This window comes from Mauremys reevesii, linkage group 9 (genome assembly GCF_016161935.1).
Source record: "Mauremys reevesii isolate NIE-2019 linkage group 9, ASM1616193v1, whole genome shotgun sequence".
In the NCBI taxonomy this organism is placed as follows: domain Eukaryota; kingdom Metazoa; phylum Chordata; order Testudines; family Geoemydidae; genus Mauremys; species Mauremys reevesii.
This window is the reverse complement of record NC_052631.1, coordinates 88,524,089-88,544,525: the sequence shown is the minus strand read 5'-3', so window position 1 is coordinate 88,544,525 and position 20,437 is coordinate 88,524,089. Positions and strand designations below refer to the sequence as shown.

General features: G+C 39.3%; 1 protein-coding gene across 10 annotated transcripts in view; it reads right to left on the bottom strand.

Annotated features, from left to right (window-relative positions):
- Window positions 1-20,437, bottom strand: part of TENM1 (teneurin transmembrane protein 1) — a 697,978-nt gene that overhangs the window by 615,976 nt on the left and 61,565 nt on the right. For 9 of the 10 annotated variants that reach the window (XM_039487530.1, XM_039487526.1, XM_039487540.1 and 6 more), the window contains one exon: window positions 18,810-18,868. The exons of the other annotated variant lie outside the window; for it this stretch is intronic. The gene's annotated coding sequence lies outside the window, so the exon portion shown is untranslated. The remainder of the gene's footprint in view (window positions 1-18,809; window positions 18,869-20,437) is intronic. 10 annotated transcript variants of the gene reach the window in all.

Here is a 20,437-nt window from a genome sequence, read left to right as displayed (position 1 = left end):
TTATTTTTAAGCAATCAAATATTAATTATAAATGTCCTAATTTTGCAGGTTACATTATTTATGATATTATTTTCCAGTGGACATCTCATAGATCTTGCTAAAAAGCAAACAAGTTTTTCCCATTTTAACACTACTTTTGTATGTTTGTAACCTTCCAAACTTTTACTCTTTTGGCTGAAATTTGTCAAGCTTTGTCTCTTTCTGACATTGAATTCTTGTGGGTATTAACAAATGTTATGTTTTTATTTTTTTATGTATAAACTACTACCATGCAGTCAAAGCATGGCACAAAATTAAAGAGCACACAAGCACAGGAACAAACCCTCTTTCACAGCTTTGGGGTTATAACCAAATATAAAGAATGAGTTAACATAGCTGTTGAAACCTTAACTTCCACTTTTTTTGCCTGAGATTTTAACTGTGCAATAGTAAAATAACGTCTATGCCTTTACTATGGAATATTCAAATTGATGTTAAAAATAAATGTATGGGTAAAACTGTAAAAGCAACCTTTTCAAGTGCAATTTCTTGAAAGTAAATCTCAGTTGCTACATCAGCACTATGCTAAAAGTATGTATTGTAATGTATAATGTATAATGGCTTTAAAATCTTGCTACCCTGAAAATCTTTCATAACCCCCATTAAAGAGCCTCCTAGTTCTTATCGTGGGATCATACAGAACACCGGGATGTGTGATCATAATATGTACACAAGGGGATCAGATTCCTCACAGGAACTTGTCCACAGCTGAAAGGAATCTCTGCTGCATGTTGTTCTGTTGCACTGTAAACATTACTGTTCAAACAACCACCACTTTTAAACAGTGACTAATATATTACTCAAGGTTATCAAAGAAAGACAAATTATGGAAACTGAAGAACATTCAATGAGAGAGGCTAAAAAGAGCAACTATAGAGATGGATTCATTTCTTTTTAAGTAGTAAGCTCTATGGGCCTCAGAGAGAAACAAGTGCAACATTCCCAAGAACACATTTTGTCAAAAATAGCAGAACCATGGCATAAACTGATTACCAGATGGGGTCTGGAAAAAATTGCTTTCATCTGCAGCATTTGGCATTGGCCAGCGCCAGAGAAAAGAATACTGAACGAGATGAGCCATTGTTCTATTCGGGTTGGCAGTTCCAATATTATTTTCTTTCATTCTATTTGAACAGAATGTGTGTCGCTAATTTTTGGAAATTAAGCCTATATAGAGCAAGTATGTGCTAAAGCTAAAGGGAACCTTTATTCATAGATAGACATCAGCAACTACCCATTACCGTGGACAAAAAAGGGGTAATAATCCACAATATATAGTACATATTATATCCAAAATAGCTGAAAAAGTATGTGGGAATTATCTGCATTAATTTCTACGAATGTTATATCTATCTATGTGGTTGGTGGTTATTGCATTTTTGGCTAAAAGGTAAAGTTCTATCTTGCAGGAATCAAAAGTGTGGCTCTAGATAGGACATAATTGCTGGTACTCAAACAGACAATGAAAGGTGTTAATTCCTTTGAAGTGCACTTCCAGCAATACGGTTGAGGGTAAGGTCCCAGCTTGAAACCTGCAGGGGAATTTGTTTGAAGAATTTGAAAGTGTTTAAAAATTGGAAGCATTGGAAGAGGAACAGAGGGTCTGAATAGAAACAGACTGTAACATGAGCCCCAGATTTCGAGCACAAGGGATAAGTGTGTGCCTACTTAAACTTGCAAACGACAGCCAAACTCAGGCTTTGTCTACCCTACCAAGTTTTGTCACCAAAAACTGCCTTTTGGCGACAAAACAGTGAGTGCGTACACACTGCGATGCGACTTTTGTCAGGAAAGATGTCTGGTTTCGGCTGTCTCAAAGCCTCCCTGATTTCTATTGCCACCCTCCGAGCTCCTCTGACAGCCCTGGTATCTGGCGGCTCAAACTCAGCAGCCAAGCGCTCTGCCTCAGCGCTCCACCCCAAGCAAACATGTCACCCTTAGATTCAGAGAGATTATGCAAAGTGCAGCACAAGGCTATGACCATGGGAATATTCTCCTCATTAAGGTCTAACCTGCCATAAAGGCAACACCAGCGCACCTTCAACCTGTCAAAGGCACATTCAACTGTCATCCAACACTTACTCAGCCTGTTGTTGAAAGGCTCCTTACGTCCAGTTGTCCTGTGTAAGGTTTCATGAGCCAGGGCTGTAAGGGGTAAGCTGGGTCTCCCAAGATCACTATGGGCATTTCCACATCCCCCACTGTAATCTTGTGGTCTGCAAAGAAAGTCCCTGTTTGCAGCTTTCTGTACAGGCCAGTGTTCCTGAAGATGCGTGCATCATGCACCTTTCCAGACCACCCCATGTTGATGTCTGCGAAATGCCCACAGTGATCCACAAGCACCTGCAACACCATGGAGAAGTACTCCTTCCTATTGATGTATTCTGTTGCAAGGTGGTCTGGTGCTAAATTTGGAATGTGTGCCATCTATCGCCCTTCACACTTAGGGAAACCCATCTCTGCAAAGCCATCCACTATTTCAGGCACATTTCCCAGAGTAATAGTCCTTCGTAGCAGGATGCGATTTATTGCCCTGCACACTTGCATTAATGCAGCCTTAATGGTAGACTTCCCCACTCCAAATTGATTTGTGACTGACTGGTAGAAGTCTGGAGTCACCAGCTTCCAGACAGTGATTGCCACACACTTCTCTACTGAGAGGGCAGCTCTCATTCTGGTGTCCTTGCTCTGCAGGTCTGGGACCAGTTCAGCACACAGTTCTGGGAAGGTGGCTTTACGCATCTGAAAGTTCTGTAGCCACTGCTCGTCATCCCACACTTTCATGACGATGCAATCCCACCATTCAGTGCTGGTTTCCCTAGCCCAAAAGCAACGGTCTATCCTATGCATCTGCTCTGTGAATGCCAAAGGCAATGTAAAGTTGCTGCTATCCATATCATGCAGAATGTCAGGCGTCTTTCTCTGTCAGTAATTTCACAATTAACTACAGTGCCATGTGTGATGTCCTCATGACACTTAACAGAGCATAGGAGAGAAGTGCGGAATCCATCCTTTCTCATTACAGATTCCAGGATGCACAGCAAAGAATGGCTGTTGAAAAAATGTCGCAAAAGAAAGCTGGAAGCCAGTAGAAGGCTGGGACACAAAGCAATGCATGATGGGATATTTAGCATGGGCCCAAGATGTACCATGATCTGCTCTGCCTTCCCACAACACCTAGAGACAGGGCTGGCTTTAGGCCGATTCGCCTGATTCCCTGGAATTGGGCCCCGTGCCTTAGGCACCTTTAAACATTTTTTTTTAATCACCTGGCGGCGGTCCGCTCTGGAGTCTTTGGTGGCATTTTGGCAGTGGGGAGGTCCACTTTAGGGGTCTTCGGCGGCATTTCAGTGGGGTCTTCAGTGCTGCGGAAGACCCGGAGCGGACCCCACCCACCCACTGAAGTGCCGCCGAGGCCCCAGACCGCTGCTGGGTATTCAAATTGGCCCCTGTAGTTAATAAAGCCAGCCCTGCCTAGAGACAGAACGTGTCGCCCTGCACTGTGGGATACATACCCACGGTGCATTGCTCACACTGTCAATGATGGTGCCCCCAATATGGACACCAGAGGGGGCTAGTGTGAACAACCTTTTCCAATTTTTATTAAGTCAACTTTTGGGTGTTGATATAAGTGTAGTTGACAAAATTTGGTAGTGTAGATAAAGCCTTAGATAAGGCGATATGCCTATAGCCTTGTTATTTTTACCCCTTTCTCTTTGCTTATGGTATTCCTATGGATAATCATACTCTGTTTTTAACACAATGTTTTCTGTCACTGCTTACACCAACTGGTCACAGCTCCCAGAGAGGGTTCTAGTGCTTAGAGGTTGGTAAACAGGGGGTGCTGTAATTGGCGGTCCAGTCAAAACTGGGATGAATTGTAGGATTCCACTCAGAGAAGTACAGGTATAGGCCTGTCACTGGCAAAAAGCACCCATAGAAAGACAGAGAGAGATCCAGGTGAAGCTCACACTTGAACTGTAAACCCAGTATATAAAACACACCAGTTGTTAAAGTGGGTATTTTCTGTTAGATTCCATAACTAGTTTTCTTTGTACTGAATATATTTGATTTTTCTTTGTCTTCTTGATCTAAATTCATCTCACATGTAGCTCCACTCGTTTCAGTTTTATCTGGGTCGAGTTTCTGGCAGCTTAAACATCATCCAATCCTTAACCTCTATTGGGCATGGTAAGTCAAAACCATTCAATAGCACCAACTACATTGGAACGATATGGATATACAGAACGGAATGTTTTTTACATGTCTATCTATGAATAAAGGTTCCCTTTGGCTTCAGCTCATACTTGCTCTATATAGCGAGTGTAGGCTTAACCCTACCAGCAGCTCTATATATTGAGCACATGAGTAGATAAGATAGATTCCCTGTACAACTCTACATGAATGAGACCTCCGTGCACAACTATCCACAATGATCCTCTAGATTCACTTGGGAAGTGATTATGGACATTCAAGATAGATTCTATCTTGCCCGGTCTTGCGCCTGTGTCAACCATCATTTCCAGTAAGAAAGCTCTAGCAGTCAGTTTAGGAGAGTTATGGATTTAACTCAAAGATTGTCAACACCTCGAGAATCTCAGTGAGAAAGATCAACAAACTCAAATAAAAGCAGCAAAGAATACTCAAAAACTCAAATAGAGAAGATGCTGTATTTGATTCCCTCCAAAACATATATTGATAGATTATAAGGCTGCCAGAATCAAAGTCTGACTTCCTGCATAACATAGGCCATATGACATTCCTGAATTAATAATTGTTTGACCTACAGAATATATTTTAGAAAAACATCTAACCTGGATTTAAAAATTGCCAGTGATTGGGAATCCTAAGCAACCTTTGGTAAACTGTCCCAATGGCTAATTACCCTCATGGTTTAAAAAATTGCTGCCTATTTCTAGTCTGAATTTGTCTAGTTTCAACTTCAAGCCATTGGATCTTGATATACCTTTTTCTGCTAGATTGAAGAGCCTTCTATTATCAACATTTTGTTCCCCATGTTGGTACTTATAAACACTGATCAAATCTTCTTTTTATTAAAATATACAGATTGAGTATATCCTTGAGTATATCACTATAAGGAACATTTTCTAATCCTTTAATTATTCTCGTGGCTCTTCTCTGAATCCTCTCCATTTTATCAACATCCTTCTTGAATTGTGGACACCAGCACTGGACACAGAATTCCAGTAGCAGCCATACCAATCAAGTGACAAATACAGAGATGATATAATTCCTCTACTCCCAGTAAATAGTTCCCTGTTTATACATCCAAGTATTGCATTAGCCCTAACGGCCACAGCATTGCACTGAGAAAGTGACACCCCCCCCCACTGCTTTTTTTTTTAAGAGTTACTGTTCCCCAGGATACAGGCCATGATTCTGTAAACATGGCCTATATTTTTATTTCCTAGATGTACAACTTTACATTTAGCCATATTAAAATGCATAGTTTGCCTGGGCAAGCAATCTGTATCTCTCTGTATCAGTAACCTGTCTTATTCACTCATTCTTTGGGTCATATGCAAACATTAGAAGTAATGATTTAATGTTTTTTTAATGTTTTTTTCCAGGTCATTGATAAAAGTGTTAAATAGTATAGGGCCAGGAACCAATCCTGGAGGACTGCACTAGAAATACACCCACTCGATGATGATTCCCCATTTACAATCACATTTTGAGACCTATCTGTTAGCCAGTCTTTTACCCATTTAAGGTGTGCCATGGTGATTTTGTTTCATTCTGGTTCCTGAAACAAAATATTGTGCAGGACCAAGTCAAATGCTTTACAAAAGTCTAAGTATATTACATCCATGATTTTTACCATCGAAACTTATAATCTCTTAAAAACAAGATATCAAGTAATTATACAAGATTTATTTTCCAAAACCCCATGTTGACTGGCAATAATTATATTACCCTTCTTTCATTCTTTATTAATTAAGTCCTATCTCAGCCATTCCATTATTTTGGCCAAAATCTATGTCAGGCCATTTAGCCTTTTAAACTATTGTACACTAGCTTTCTTCCACTCTTCTGGAACATAGCTCAACAAGCACAGGCACAGACAGCCAAGTCCAAATTTGAATGACCATATTCACAAAATAACTTTAAACAAAACTCAGAGCAAGAAATACTGAACTCTGTTCAAAAATTGGACTAGTTAATCATGAATGCCAGTGATTGGGGGGGGGGCTGATGTGATGATGAATGATGAAAAAAAATATACTAATTTCTGTCTAAAAAAAATTTAGATTCATAGATTTTAAGGCCAGAAGGGACCACTATGACAATCTATTTTGACCTTCTGCATAATACAGGCCATAAAATTTCACCTAGTGATTTCTGCACCCGCCTATAACTTCTGCTTGAAATAGAGCATATCTTTTAGAAACACGTCCAATCTTCAAAAATTCAAAATGGCTTGTGCCTCCGTCTGTCGAATTTGTCGTTACATTTTCACCACCAGTCCCTCTAGCCTTTTGCCTCTTTCTTCACTTGTCAGAAGTCATAAGAATAAAGTGGCTACTTGTCAACATAAAACTGTGGAAAAGCATGCTTAGGAGCCACTACACTGAGAGTGAAGGACAAAAAGATGATTAACAGGTTGCACCACCAGGCCACAGACAGGGTAGTTTTTCAGATGCACAATGCGCTTCACTAGAGTAATTTGAAAACAAACTGGTTGCATCAGTTTCCAAAGGCAGACAGTCAAACCAGGTCCTTTCCAATGAGGGGAAAGATGATCCCTGACATTAGATCAAAAGATAATCCTTACACCAGGGCATAGAAATTACTTCCAATTTTTCAACCTCTAACCACAGGCCAAAAATCAGTTTTAGACAAATAGTCGAGCACAGGCCTTCAGAACTCTTTTTAAAGAAATATTGGAAAAAAGCAAGTCATTAACAAAGGCAGCTCTAGCTTACACAGATAAATATGCCCTCCTATTTGCAATTTTTCATCTATTTCTTTCCAGGTAATTTCTACTGGATGAATACCTTTCATAAGCACAACTTTAACAAAGCAGAAAACTCTGCCTGATTGTTGAATGGCAAAATACCAAGTTTGCACAGTCTGAATAAGAGCTGCATAACTGTCCTCCCATTTAAATGATGCCAAGAGCTAAAGTATATGCAGAATAAGGAAAAGAAAAATGTGCTTCAGGGCTGGTACATTTTGTTTTTTTTTAAGGGAAGAAAATGACAAAGCTTTAGAAATTAAGGTATTTTAAAACGTTTACTTCTAATTAGCTAATTTCACAGATCTTGGAATATTTTCATTGTATGTAAACAAAATACAAAAAACCCAACTTACTCTCCTCATTCACCTTTTTAGCGAGTTTTCACACTCATGAAAATTAAGGATGATATATTTGACTGGAGGTCACACAGTGCAGGCAAATATTGGCATCCTTCCTGGCAGGGCACTGCCAGTCTCCCACAGACATTGCCTGCATTAACCCTTGTACTCATCCTATTGAAGAGATTGACAATACTGTTAACCTGCAAAGCTACCATGTAAGATTGTAACCTTTGGGTGGGCTAGAGTTCACTTCATTGCCCTTCTCCAGTGCCTAAAAAATACCCCCAACTCCCATAGAAAAGTAGCTGGAGACCCGGAGTTCATTCTCTAAGGATTTTCAGCAAGGATTGCACTGGCTCAGCTTCCGCACATTCAAACCCCAAAAGGAACTAAAGAAATGAATTTAATTAAACAACTTTATAAAATCTTATGATAAAAAAATCTAATTTTACAGCATAACATGGCTATTTTGTAATCAACAGACATTATCTTCACAGTTATACAGAAAAAAAATTAAAATCTGAAGAGTTCAGTCCCCACCAGCGGTGGCTCCAGGCACCAGTGCTCCAAGTGGTCCCCGCTGCGAGGGCAGCAGTCAGGTACCCTTCGGCGGCTTGCCTGCGGTAGGTTCACCGGTCCCGCGGATTCAGCGTCAATTTGGCGGTGGGTATGCCAAAGCCGCGGGACTGGCGGACCTCCCGCAGGCGTGCCGCCGAATCCGCAGGACCAGGGACCTCCTGCAGGCAAGCCGCCGAAGGTTGCCTGACTGCCATGCTTGGGGTGGCAAAAAAGCTAGAGCCGCTCCTGGTCCCCACAGAAACAGAGCGAGAAGAAACTGAGAATTCCCAAAAGCGTAGGTTGATTTCACCTAAGTCTCAGTTAGTCTTTGATTACCAAGTCTATACAGTCTGCTGAGTCTAAAACAACATCTGCCCTCTACTTGCTTGTATGAATCTTCAGTTGGAATCCAAACAGACTCTTCCTCTGCTGAAATCCCAGTTAGCCAGTAGGCCAGTAGGCTAACTGATTAACCAATCACGCAGTTAAGTGTATAGATTAAAAAAAACAATAAAACCTGTTACAAGAATAGCAACATATGACGGACTCTTCCCCCCTTACTACATTTAAAGAAAAGTTGGTGACTCAAACTAGTTGAGACGATTTAACTAAAATAGTTAGGCTAAAATCAAAACAACATTCAAAACCTACAATTAAAATTATTTTTCCCTCCCAATTTCCACTTGCTATATTTAACATTGCTCATGCTTCCCTGTTACAGGGTTAACAATTGGGTTACCAGGAGTCTGGTTTTTGACCGGAACGTCTGGTTGCAAAGGGACCCTGGTGGCTCCGGTCAGGGGCCCAGAGCTAAGGCAGGCTTCCTGCCTGCCCTAGCTCCACGCAGCTTCCGGAAGTGGCTGCCAGGTCTCTGTGGCCCCTAGGGGCTAGGGCGACCAGGGACTGGGAGGCTCCACACACTGCCCCTGCCCCCAGCGCCGGGGGGTGGGTGGGAAGGGGAGGCTGTGCCTGCTGGCACAGAGGCAGCATGTACCATGTGCCTATAGGCTGCAGGGACCTGGCGGCGGCTTCCTTGGCACTGTGGTAATCACTGCCCGCACCCCAAACCCTCTCCCGCACCCCAATCCCCTGCCCCAGCCAAGAGTGACTTCCTGTACCCCAAACCCCTCATCCCCCGCTCCACCCCAGAGCCCACACTCACAGCCAGAGCCCTCATCCCTCCCACACCGCAAACCCCTCATCCATAGCCCCACCTCCAGCCAGAACCCTCACCCCCCCTTAAAAACAATGTAAGGACATTTTTATTCCTCACTATCTTGAGGACATGAAGCTATGTGAAATAGCAGTAATGAACCGCCATGACCTCTGCAGTTGGATTGGAATTTTGATGTATTTGAGAAACCTCAGCTCATGCATCAAACATTCAGTGCAAACAGGCAAGTTTCTCCTTCCTGGGAAGCCAGCAATGTTCCCTCTCAATAGCTAGCCTCCTCCACCTCACAACAGGACTGCAATAGTGGAGGGCAGTTGTGGAGGGCACTGCTGGTAGGTTCCCCTTGGAGATTGAATTCAACAATCTCAAACCTTCAAATAAACCTGGACAGATTGGCTTGCTTCCAACCCTTGCAAACCAAACTACATGATACAGATCTCAAAGCATTTGTAGACAGGCCTTACAGAATTTGCAAAGCCCTAGCTACCTTAGCCCCTTACCATTTGCTGTGCTATGGGCACTTGCATTCACATTTTAAAACACTACATTTTATCTTTTTCACGAGCCTAGGCATTGATTTTGATATGAGTAACTATTAAAAAACCCAAACAAACAAACAAACATAACCCAGAGGAATGAACACTCCACTATATATAAAAGCAACATCAGTAATTCAAAATCCATCTTTAAATAGATTTGATGCTTATGCAAGCAAATACTTAAAAGGTTTAAACATCAAGGAAGAAAAGGAATTGTTTAGGGTGCTGCAAGGAATTACAGCCAGGAACATTAAGCTATAATTATGCAAATCAACAATTAGGCTGAACAAAAATATCCAAATATACTGGTGAATAATACTTTACTAAAGGAAACCTTATGATCTGCATCATGTGAAACTGGACTGGAGAAAACAAGGGAACATATACTGCAAGGAATGTACAGTCAAATTGGGACAAGGATAGACAGGAATAGAAAGCATACATCTGTAATTTATTTGATGCTAAGTAGTATAATTCATAAAATGCACGGGGCAAAACTGTGTATTACTTTGTATTATATACAGTTGTGTGGCAATGTTGGATTAACGTTTTTAACAAATAAAAAAATCCGACTTCAACGGAAGCAGGAATAAACCCAAGCTATTTTTATATGAATTTAAGTAGCGGGTTTAATTCAGTCCTAATGTAAATCCATTGATTTCAATGGGCTTACATAAAATATTAATATGGCACAATATACTGGAAAAAGGAATTTGGGTAGCATAATTTGTCAACCAGTGCAGTCTTCTAAAGACAGAAGATAACTCTTTTCTCATTCAAGAATATAATGGAAGCTTTTCAAACTAACAAAATTCTGCTAGTAATACTTTAACATATTTGCTACCTTGAGAAAAGGAACACTACATGGGGAAGTCCTTGTTTCCTCAAACGTTTGCTTATTTCAACAAATTCCAAACCACAGACATTGTATCAGTATCAGAACTGTCAGTGGTTTGGAATCCACTAATGACTACAAATGATTTTCTAATGATTAATTCTAAAAACAAAACCAATGTTTTTTGTCCTGATGTAGATATAGAAAACCTAAAAGGTGTTTTGTGCACACCTTAAAAAAATTATGTAGAACAAAAACAGACCTGAAGTACATTGGGGAAGGGAAGGAAATTGTCCTCTGTGTAAATTTTTGCTTCTTATACATATCTGAAGTACTGCATTATTTCCATTGCATTCTCATGGCACTTGTTCTCACTCCATAAGCCCAAAGAGTAATAATGAAAGAAATTACTGTACCTGCAGCTTCCTGCAATCTTTGCCCATGGTGATGATTAGGCTTTTGCTAATTCTTCAGTGATTTAGCAATATCAACATGTTGCCTGTTTCAAATGCCAGAGTACCATTTGTTTGGTTTTCCTGTCTTAAATGTTTCTAAAGAAGTGCAGTAAACACGCTCTGGCAATAATATAAAATTAGCTCTCATTATGTTTCTCCATTTTGAAGTTATGAGACAATAACATTGATTTTTGACCAGCCTACACTGAAAAGGAGCTAGAACTACTACCGTAAAAAAACCCTTCATAATCAGATTAGCTTTAGAGCACTGATTACTGTACTGCACATTCAAATACAAGCCAAAGAATAATTTATTTGATGCACTTGTTAAGCTAAAAGTGAAGAATTGACATAAAATGAAAAGTTCTTTGATCTTTTATAGGTGTTCAATATAATCTCTATGCTTTTTGATGAGCAAAAACTATTCAGTTTTTTTTAAAATAAATCTCTATGCAGGGTTTATTTAGCTTCAGCCATATGCTTTCATTATAAACTGCTGCTTTGAAGTGTGGAGATTTTTTGGTTTTGTTTTTCTCCCCTTTGTTTAAACAAAATATTGTATTCTGATTTCGGAATGTAGAACCAATGGGTCAAGTGTTTTTGTAAGTTGGGGACAAAACTGACACACATATTTTTTAAAGAACACTAAAAACACATTTCGGAGTTTAAGTTTCTCTTTTGTTCTCATTTTAAGAGAAAAGAAAAAGGTGACAAGAAGCACTTTTGGCCTATTTTCATTGATACAAAGGTGTATGCCGTGGATATCGGCATCCAAATTACGCAGGCTTTCAGGGTTGAACAGATATTAAAAGGGAATATTTCCCCTTTTTCCCATGCCACTGCAGAAAATTCTATGGAATGTAAAAGGCCATTATAACTATCAGCACAGAACATGCTGAGCTAGTGCCCAACATTCACACCCTTTTCTGTTCTTTTACCAAAACCACACCTGAGGTTTTTAAAGCAGTGCAGGGGATTTAGTCACAGACCTTTCATCATTAGAATTAAAGGAAAATGTGTGGCTGTACATCTATACTAATAGGAAAATCTCAGCTAAGAAACTGAAAAACATAGTCTGATCTTCTTAAACTATCTGTTTCTTGGGGTTTTCCTACAAGATCCCTTGTCTCCTCCTCTAACCCCTATCTTCCTTAGACCTTCCTTGTGTGCATTTTAGTTACATAATTTATCAAGCTAATGATGCATGTAATTTTTTTAAACAAAAACTATAGATACATGATACATATGTGATAACAGATTCTGGATCCTAGTGAACTCAAAATGTGTCTTGTTTATTTAATCGTTAAGTACAAAAGTTTTAAAAGGACCTATGGGAATGTGCAGTAGTATGTTCCACCACATATTATTTAGTGCTCGTATACACAGTAAGCTCATATGCCATATGGGGGGTATGATTGCTAAAATGCCCTACCGTGTTGTGCCTAATTGGTCCGTGTAGGCACTATGGAACCTTCAGCAGGGTCTACATGAACCAGCGATGTACAACCTGTTAGTGCACTTTAAATTCACACCTCTGTAGTATGCCTTGCTGCTTTGTGTAGCCAAGCACTTATTTATTCTACTATACTTTGAGTTCACCTTCACTGGAACCCTTGATATGAAACAATTCCATTGGCACTGAGCTATTGAAATAAAATGATTGACTCACCAGAGTGGAACGAACTGTCTCATTCACTTCCATTGAGACTATATATTGAGTAATATCCCTAATGCAATAACCTTAATGTAACTGATGCCTTTTACACTTCCGTAAGACTTTTCGTTCTCTTTCCTTTGTTATTGCAATTCTTAATGCTGCCTGTCCCAAAAATAAACAAAGCAGCAAAAAATGTTAAACTAACATTAAGTTCACATTTAAGTCTAGAAAAGTAATGAAAGCTGAACTAAGTGCCTGATTCTCATTATAAAAGCTTTTTTTTAAAAATAAAAGATATATGACTATAATTCCCTCAGTATTTAAATTCTAAATCCAAACTTTATAAGTATCCTTAATTTTTTTCTTTCATTTTTTGTACTTATGTACAGGAGATCCTACGGTACCAGACATATCTGTGAATTTCCTTGCTATTTTGAACGTAGACTTTTACTTCAGCACTGTATTTTTCATTTGTAGATTTGTGAGAGAGACATTTTGAAATTGGCTTTTGCAAATAACTTTTCTGTTTGGTTTATACAGCACATTGAAGCAAGAAGAAGAGATCAGAACATATTTCCCTTGTCCCCTCACATCCTTCTGCCCCCTAAATAAAGCAAGTTCCGAGGGTGCTTTGACTTTTGTCATGACCTTTCCTGAATGTTACTGTACATTTCAATACCTATAACTATACCAGCTACTTGGTGGCAAGAACAATCAGTACCATTTTTATTTAGGTTTTCTCTTTAAGTGTGAAAAGCTCGGGAGTTTTTCTGCCACAGATCACAATGCTGGTAAACAGCTTGTGGCAGCACTACACAGTGTTTGTTGTGTTCACTGGCCCATATATGTTCTAGGTTTTACTCAATTTTGTTTTGTTTTATTGCATGGTTTTCATAGGCTGCATCAATTATAACATGAAGGCTATGTTAATTAGATTCCTAATGTGATGTTATGCCATCTTATAGCAGCTTACTGCATTTTCTATAGGGATAATTATTTTATTTATATACTAATTATGTAAATACATGTTTATGCTTTTTGCTCTCAACTTTTTTTAACTTTTTGGACAGCGTAGTTCAATAAATGGCTCTTCTAAGTTAATGATAAAACCAAACCTGAATCTATAAGTGAACAGCAATGGCGGCTGTAAAGACTGAGCTACTTATTTCTGCATCAAATGTAAGCATCAGGAATAATCGCTTTTCATAATTAAGTTACCTTGTATGACCTTGTACATGGAGCTCATGAGGGATTTTGTGAAAAATTCTAGTCTTGAGTATATAACAATGCCTAAATTCCTCACAAATCATATATGATTTACATAAACCAGCATCTAGGCTCTCACGCAGCTTGAAATAGACCTAGTTACCAACACATGAAAAATGCATTCCAAAACTTGGCACCCATGCACTGCAGCTGCCAAAACACACCCCCTGTGGGAACAGAGCAGGTTGATGAGAAGGGCAAAGAAAATATTTTCCAACACTGCCAGCGACAGGAAGAAGAATGAGAATTCCTTTTATCTTGTTAGAGACCTTCTTATCATATTAGTGGTTTCATTATGCTGTTCCTAGAGACCAAACCTTTTAAAATGGTGTGGAGCTCAAGATGCCCTATAAAAATTGCTGTTATAAATCAGACTCACATCATATTAGTAGCACAGGAATTACATAATGTCATGAAAACTAAACATTACAGGCACTCCCCCACCATTAAATTTTTAAACATTCATTTATAACATGCCCTGCCACGCTACATGGTTGGACAATTCTCAATTCCTAGAGCGCACTCTTGATCTGGTCTTTGGAACTGCAAAACGAACCTTCCAGAGGTGACCTCACCATGACAGCAAGACAGGGTATGTTCCATTTGCTCTTCGGTATTCTTGAATACACTACATTATTCTTTGACTGTCCAATATTGCGTAAGTGGTTGGTGGTCCAACTTATCGGCGATACAGCTGTTTGACCAGAGAATATTACCATGGTACATCAATCCTAACACTAATTAAATGTGCTTAAAGGAGTTATGTGAGAAGAAAATAGCCTAGGCCATATGCCTAAATACTGCCTCGGCATTCCTGAAACACACGGACCCCTTTCTTCCTGGCAAGATAGTTCGGAAAAACTCCTCTGCCACAGCGTTACCACCTGACACCTCTCTCCAGAGTCCTCTTAAAGGGCCATTCCCATAGCAAGACCAGAGAGAATTACCTGTGTACGATCATGTCCAAAAGAAGAGAATATCTGGACCTACTGAATTTACCACTGAACAGATGGAGCACCAGTTGGATTTATTCTAGATGTACACATGCTTCTGTCTTTGAACTGTGATGGTTTGCGACAACATTATACTGTAAAAGTAGCCACAACCTGTGTCCAGTAATTTAGACAATCTGCTGCTGTTAATGAATATGAACACTCTTCAGCTGATATCAATTGCATGTTGCATAAAGCACTAATCAAGGACCTAGCAAGAATTTACACACACACACACACACACACCTTTTAGAATGCAGTACAATAGGCTTATTAAGAATTTACAGTCCCATTTTTGCATAAAACAATTCAATTTTTTCTTTAGGTTTTTAAGGCCCAGCTTGACAAAGCCCTGGCTGGTATGATTTAGTTGGAGTTGGTCCTGCTTTGAGCAGAGGGTTGGACTAGATGACCTCCTGAGGTCTCTTCTAACCCTAATCTTCTATGATTCTATTCATTTTTACCTGTCCTACCCTATATTATGTGCCTGCAGTTTTAAATCAGAAGACGATTAAGTGAATTTTATGTGTATTTCAAATCATTCTACAAATGCATGTCTATTTATTAAAAATCTTTGCTGTCATACACCTTTTTAACAGTAGTAAATATAAAGATAATAAATATCCTGATGTGCCCATTTCTGCATTATCATGATCCTTTACTACTGTATCAGCATTACAGATTGTGTTGCTTCTTCTTTATCTTCCACTGTGATTAGCACTGATTTGATTTTTCCTGTTGTAGATGCCTTTCCTGCTTTTCATTTCTTTAAAAAGATATTTTCAATCCGTAGATTCTCCTTTCTGTACTGTATGTTAACCTTACTCCCTGACTGAAACAGATCTCTCATTGCTAGACTCTGTCACAATCAACAACTCCTTGATACAAGGACTGTGAACGTCATTCTTCCCTGCCACTTGAAACTGAAAAGGTGCCCTTACAGCTTTCCTTGTCTGAACAATTAATGTCCCATGATACTGCCAAATTATCTAAGAATTTAACTTTACATCTAAAAGTAGCAAACAAAATAATGAGTTGCTTGGCTGTTATTGAGTCAGTTCAGTATTTATAGAAGTGTCATGCTGCTGTGACTAAATTGCTGTCTCAGACAAATGAAATCATAGTAATGGTAGAAATGAAAGACTAAAAGAGTGATGTCAATAATGTCCTGAGGTCACTGATGAGCGTGGTCTTTTGGAAGCTATTATTCACTGTAAAATACCATTTGGTTGGTAAGACAACCTGATGCCATCACAACGTTACATTTACATTATGCTTTGCAGTTGGAGGATTCTAAAGCAATTTACAAATTCCACAATCTTAAATATAAATTATAGATAGGGATTACTTCATGTCCCGTTGCACTGGCAGAAATATTTAATTATGTAGAACACCAGGCAATAGTTCCAAGTTAGCCCAGGTCTAACATGCTGACATAGCTATGCTGATTAGGTATGTGAAGAGGTGTGATCCCTGACCATCATTGCTGTGCCAGCAAAAGCCCCTACGGTGGATGCGGATACACTGGCAAACTGCACTTTCTCCTATATAGCTTATTTCACTCAGGGGAGGCTGGAATATGCTACACTGGCAAAAGCTGTTTGCAGTGTTGTTATAGCCATGTTGGTCCCAAGATATTAGAGAGACAAGGTGGGTGAAGTAATATTTATTATTGGACCAACTTCTATTGGTGAGAGAGACAAGCATAAGTAGTTAACACACACGGTAAGAGGTCATTCAAGGGGAAGTGGCCAGTTAAAACCTCTGCAGTCACAGGGAAAAAAAGGAGGGGGGAGTTAAGGGGTTACAGATTGTTGTAATAAACCATAACTCCAGTGTCTTTATTAAGACCATGATTTTTGGTGTCTAGCAAAGTTATAAATTTAAGCTCCTCATCTCTTGAAGGTGCTGTGAAGGTTTCCTTTGTGGATGAGGACTGATAGGTCAGATATGGAGCGATTGTTTTGTGAAAAGTGTTCACCATGAGTGATATGGTGGTTATGTCTTTTATCATTTTTCTGTAAGAGTTCATTTGTGAGCATAGTGATTGTCTGGTTTCAATAGTTGTTATTGGGACATTTTATGCACTGGATAAGTTACATCCCCTGCTATGATAAGCATATGTAGGACCCATGGAACTTGAAAAGTGAGTTGTTTGTCGGGGAGGAGAGGGGCATTAATCCTCACTGCTGTGGGGATATGCCTGCAGGTTCTGGCAGGGTCTGGTACTGCTTTGAGTTGATGAGTCCTGGTCTGTGAGGAGGTTGTTTCTGATGATGAGCTTGGTGAGGATGTGGGGTTGTTTGAAGGCCAGAACAGGGGGTTTGGGAAAGATTTATTTCAGGAGTGAGTATGGGTTTCTTTCAGGAATGAGTGTGGGTGGTAGGTGACAACTAGGGGCATGCCACTGGAGTGGGGTGGGTTTCTGTATTGAAGCAGGTTGTCTCGGGGGGTGCCCCATTTCATGATGCAATCTACTTCTGTGGTGGTGTGTCCTTAGTGAAGGCAGTTTTAAGTGTGTTCAGGGAGCATATTCTGTGATATCTGAGTGCCTGGCTGAAGATAACAGATATTTTGGTGTGTTTGGGATGGTTATTGGATCAGAGAAGGTAAGTGTGATGATCCACAGGTTTCTTCTATATAAACTGTTTGTAGGGTTCCATTATTGAAGCTGATTGTGGTGTCCAGGAACCTCAAAAGCACAGTTTTTGGCAGTACAGCTGCATCCACACTTTGCTGGCATAGTATACCTGTACCGTTATACCTGCAAAACACTCCTAGTGTACACATGGCCTTAGGACAGGCAAAATTCTGATCTGGATTTTGAACTCAATAGATACTACAGAAACTATTGACCTTCAACAAGAGCAAGATCTAGCCCTAAAGACTCAATTTTGGGACCTGTTCACTTCTGTGAATAATCTTTCATTACAAAAGTAATCCCATTGATGTCATTTATTAAAAGAAATGACGTCATTCAGACTTCAGTGGGACTATTTGTGAGAGTATATATTGCCCAGGTCAAGTAAGAGATGCAAGATGAGGCCCTGGCAATTCATAATATACAAGTTACACAAAAGTTTTCTTTGATTTTTTTCCGGTGTACTGATGTTCAATTTGAACATACATGTACGTGGAGAGAGAGATTTCTAGCCACTCAGCTTTAAAGACTTCACCCAAGGACTCCAGCTCTTTACCTGAACCACTGAAGAGAATAATTCCGGGGTGTGGGGGGGAAATAAAGGGGAATCTATTATAAGAAACACCTTTATTTTGATGGCTACTTGAGACAGGGGCAGATTCATGTTACACTTCTTACACTTGATTTAGGTCAAGAGGGAGGTATCTACATGCCTCCAAGTTCTGCATATTCTTCCATCTCTCTGAGCTTCAATCATCCTGTCTCATTGCTCAATGTGAAAGTCACCATCCATCTAGCCAAAGAAGATTTACATGCACTGGCTGGAGGAGTTGCTTTTATACCAGACACTCCCTGGCCATAGATGCTGAATGAACTCTGACTATAGCACTTTCAATCCTTGCTGGCCCAGGCTATGTTTGATGTTTTAGAAAATCCCAAGAACACTCTTGCTTTTATGAGGATGCTGCACAACAACCCAAAATGAACAGGTGATACCAGCATTTACTAAGACACTGCAGAGACACATTCTTTAATATATACCAATAGGATTTCTTAAGACATGTGATAATGAAAACAACAATAGGAATTTAAGGACAAAAAATAAGAATAATTAGGGACACCAGGGAATCAGAGTGTTATCGTAAGAGCACTCTGGCATCTAATAAAGTACTGAGATATCTAAGTGACCTTAATTTAAAGAGTGCAAAATTGGAACCACAAATTACAAGTATAAAATCAAAGACCAGTGTTTGAAAATCTGGCCTTATAAAGGTTTATGTTTGGCATTAAACACTCCACAGAAACTGCATTTCAGCCTTAACCCTCTTACCGTTTAAAACACATCTTCTACCCTGTCATGAATTGATTGCATTCTTCTGACCATTTGCACTGCAAAAACATGTAGAAACCTTCATTACTGCATTTCAATGACACTTTAGCTAGAGAGAACACTGGAGGGACAGTAGATTGCTTCAGCTTAAAGAGAAAAGATAAGTAGATTTATGTGTGTGTTTGTTTTTTTGCAACTCAGCAAAAACACAAATAGAATTATATAGCCAATCATTATAAAAAACCAAAACTTTCTTTTATTACACAGACCTCAATCACAATAATTCCTTTCTAACACAACAATGATGTTGCAGTACTTTTTGTAGTGGCTCTGTTTTTCCCCTCCATTAGCTTTTTAAACTTCTTGCTTTGATTGCGACTACTTTTTTTCTTTATTTCATTTGTATATCAAGTAAATGTAATAACCTTCCTTTTGGAGAATCAGAGTGGTTTAAAATCATGCAGCCTTTATATAATTTTTGGAGGAAAATGGTTAACATTTGTAGCCTCATGACTTGCAAATGAAAGAAAATAATAATGCTTAGCACAAGACATTAGAAGAACACATTCGCCATGAATCATACTGCCCTTGAAGGTGCAGCTTAAAAAAGCAGAGAAATAGATTTGACACCACTTGGACTTGCAGCTCGGACATGCTGCATTAAACTGTTCAAAATTAATTTAATCTGAGCATGGAGAATAATAGCCTCTCAGTTCAAGGCTTCTGATAGCAGTAATTTGCACTCGAAAGTACTTCTAAAGTGAAAGAATAAATGAAGGGCGACTCTCCAAAACTGAGCGAGCAAATGTATTCACTAAATGAAAGCCTCTTGATCACTCTGGAAAAGATCATCCAAGAAAATGACACATTCTAACTAGTTTTTGGGTTAGGGATTTTCTCTTCAAATTGCTCAGTAGCTACCAGGAAAAAGAAAGTCCATCCTGGACTGCTGATGGGATAGTGGAAATTGTTTTCTTACAGTTTCTACATTGACCCATTTACCACTGAAACAAGCAACTATGGTTGCATACCCAGAAATGTTTAGCCCACACTTTCAATAAGACCCTTCTTATTAATCAGTGGGGACCAAGTGGGAAAAGGAACATCCAGACTACTCTCTTAGTAGGTGTTGTTACTTTCCCCTCTTTTTCAGAAGAGAATGAAGAATTAACGATTTATTGAAAACCTACCCTATAGTACCAGTGGGTTTCTTTCATCACGTATCATTGCTATAAAACATGGAAGGGAGTATCTGCTTTTCAGGAGAGAACAGATTTAAAAGCTGAACAATACTGGTGATATAAATCTTTGGAAATAATCAGGGATGCGTAAATACAGCTATTAGAAAAATTTACGATATTATTTGTTAATGCAAATAAGGCATTGAGTGACCTTTTTGGCCAACTCATTATGGGTTGGGAAAAAATCTTACTCTAATCTACTTTTTTCAATTTCTATTGTTTTCAATCTCAGTCACCCATCCCCCCACCACTAAAAAATCTTGTCCGTACCTGTTCATTTAATTCAACTCAAAAGATGCAGCTTGATCTTGTGGATATGGCACTGGCTTTGCCACTGATCTGCTGTATCCCAGTGACCTTGGACTTTAATCTCTTTGCACCTGTTTC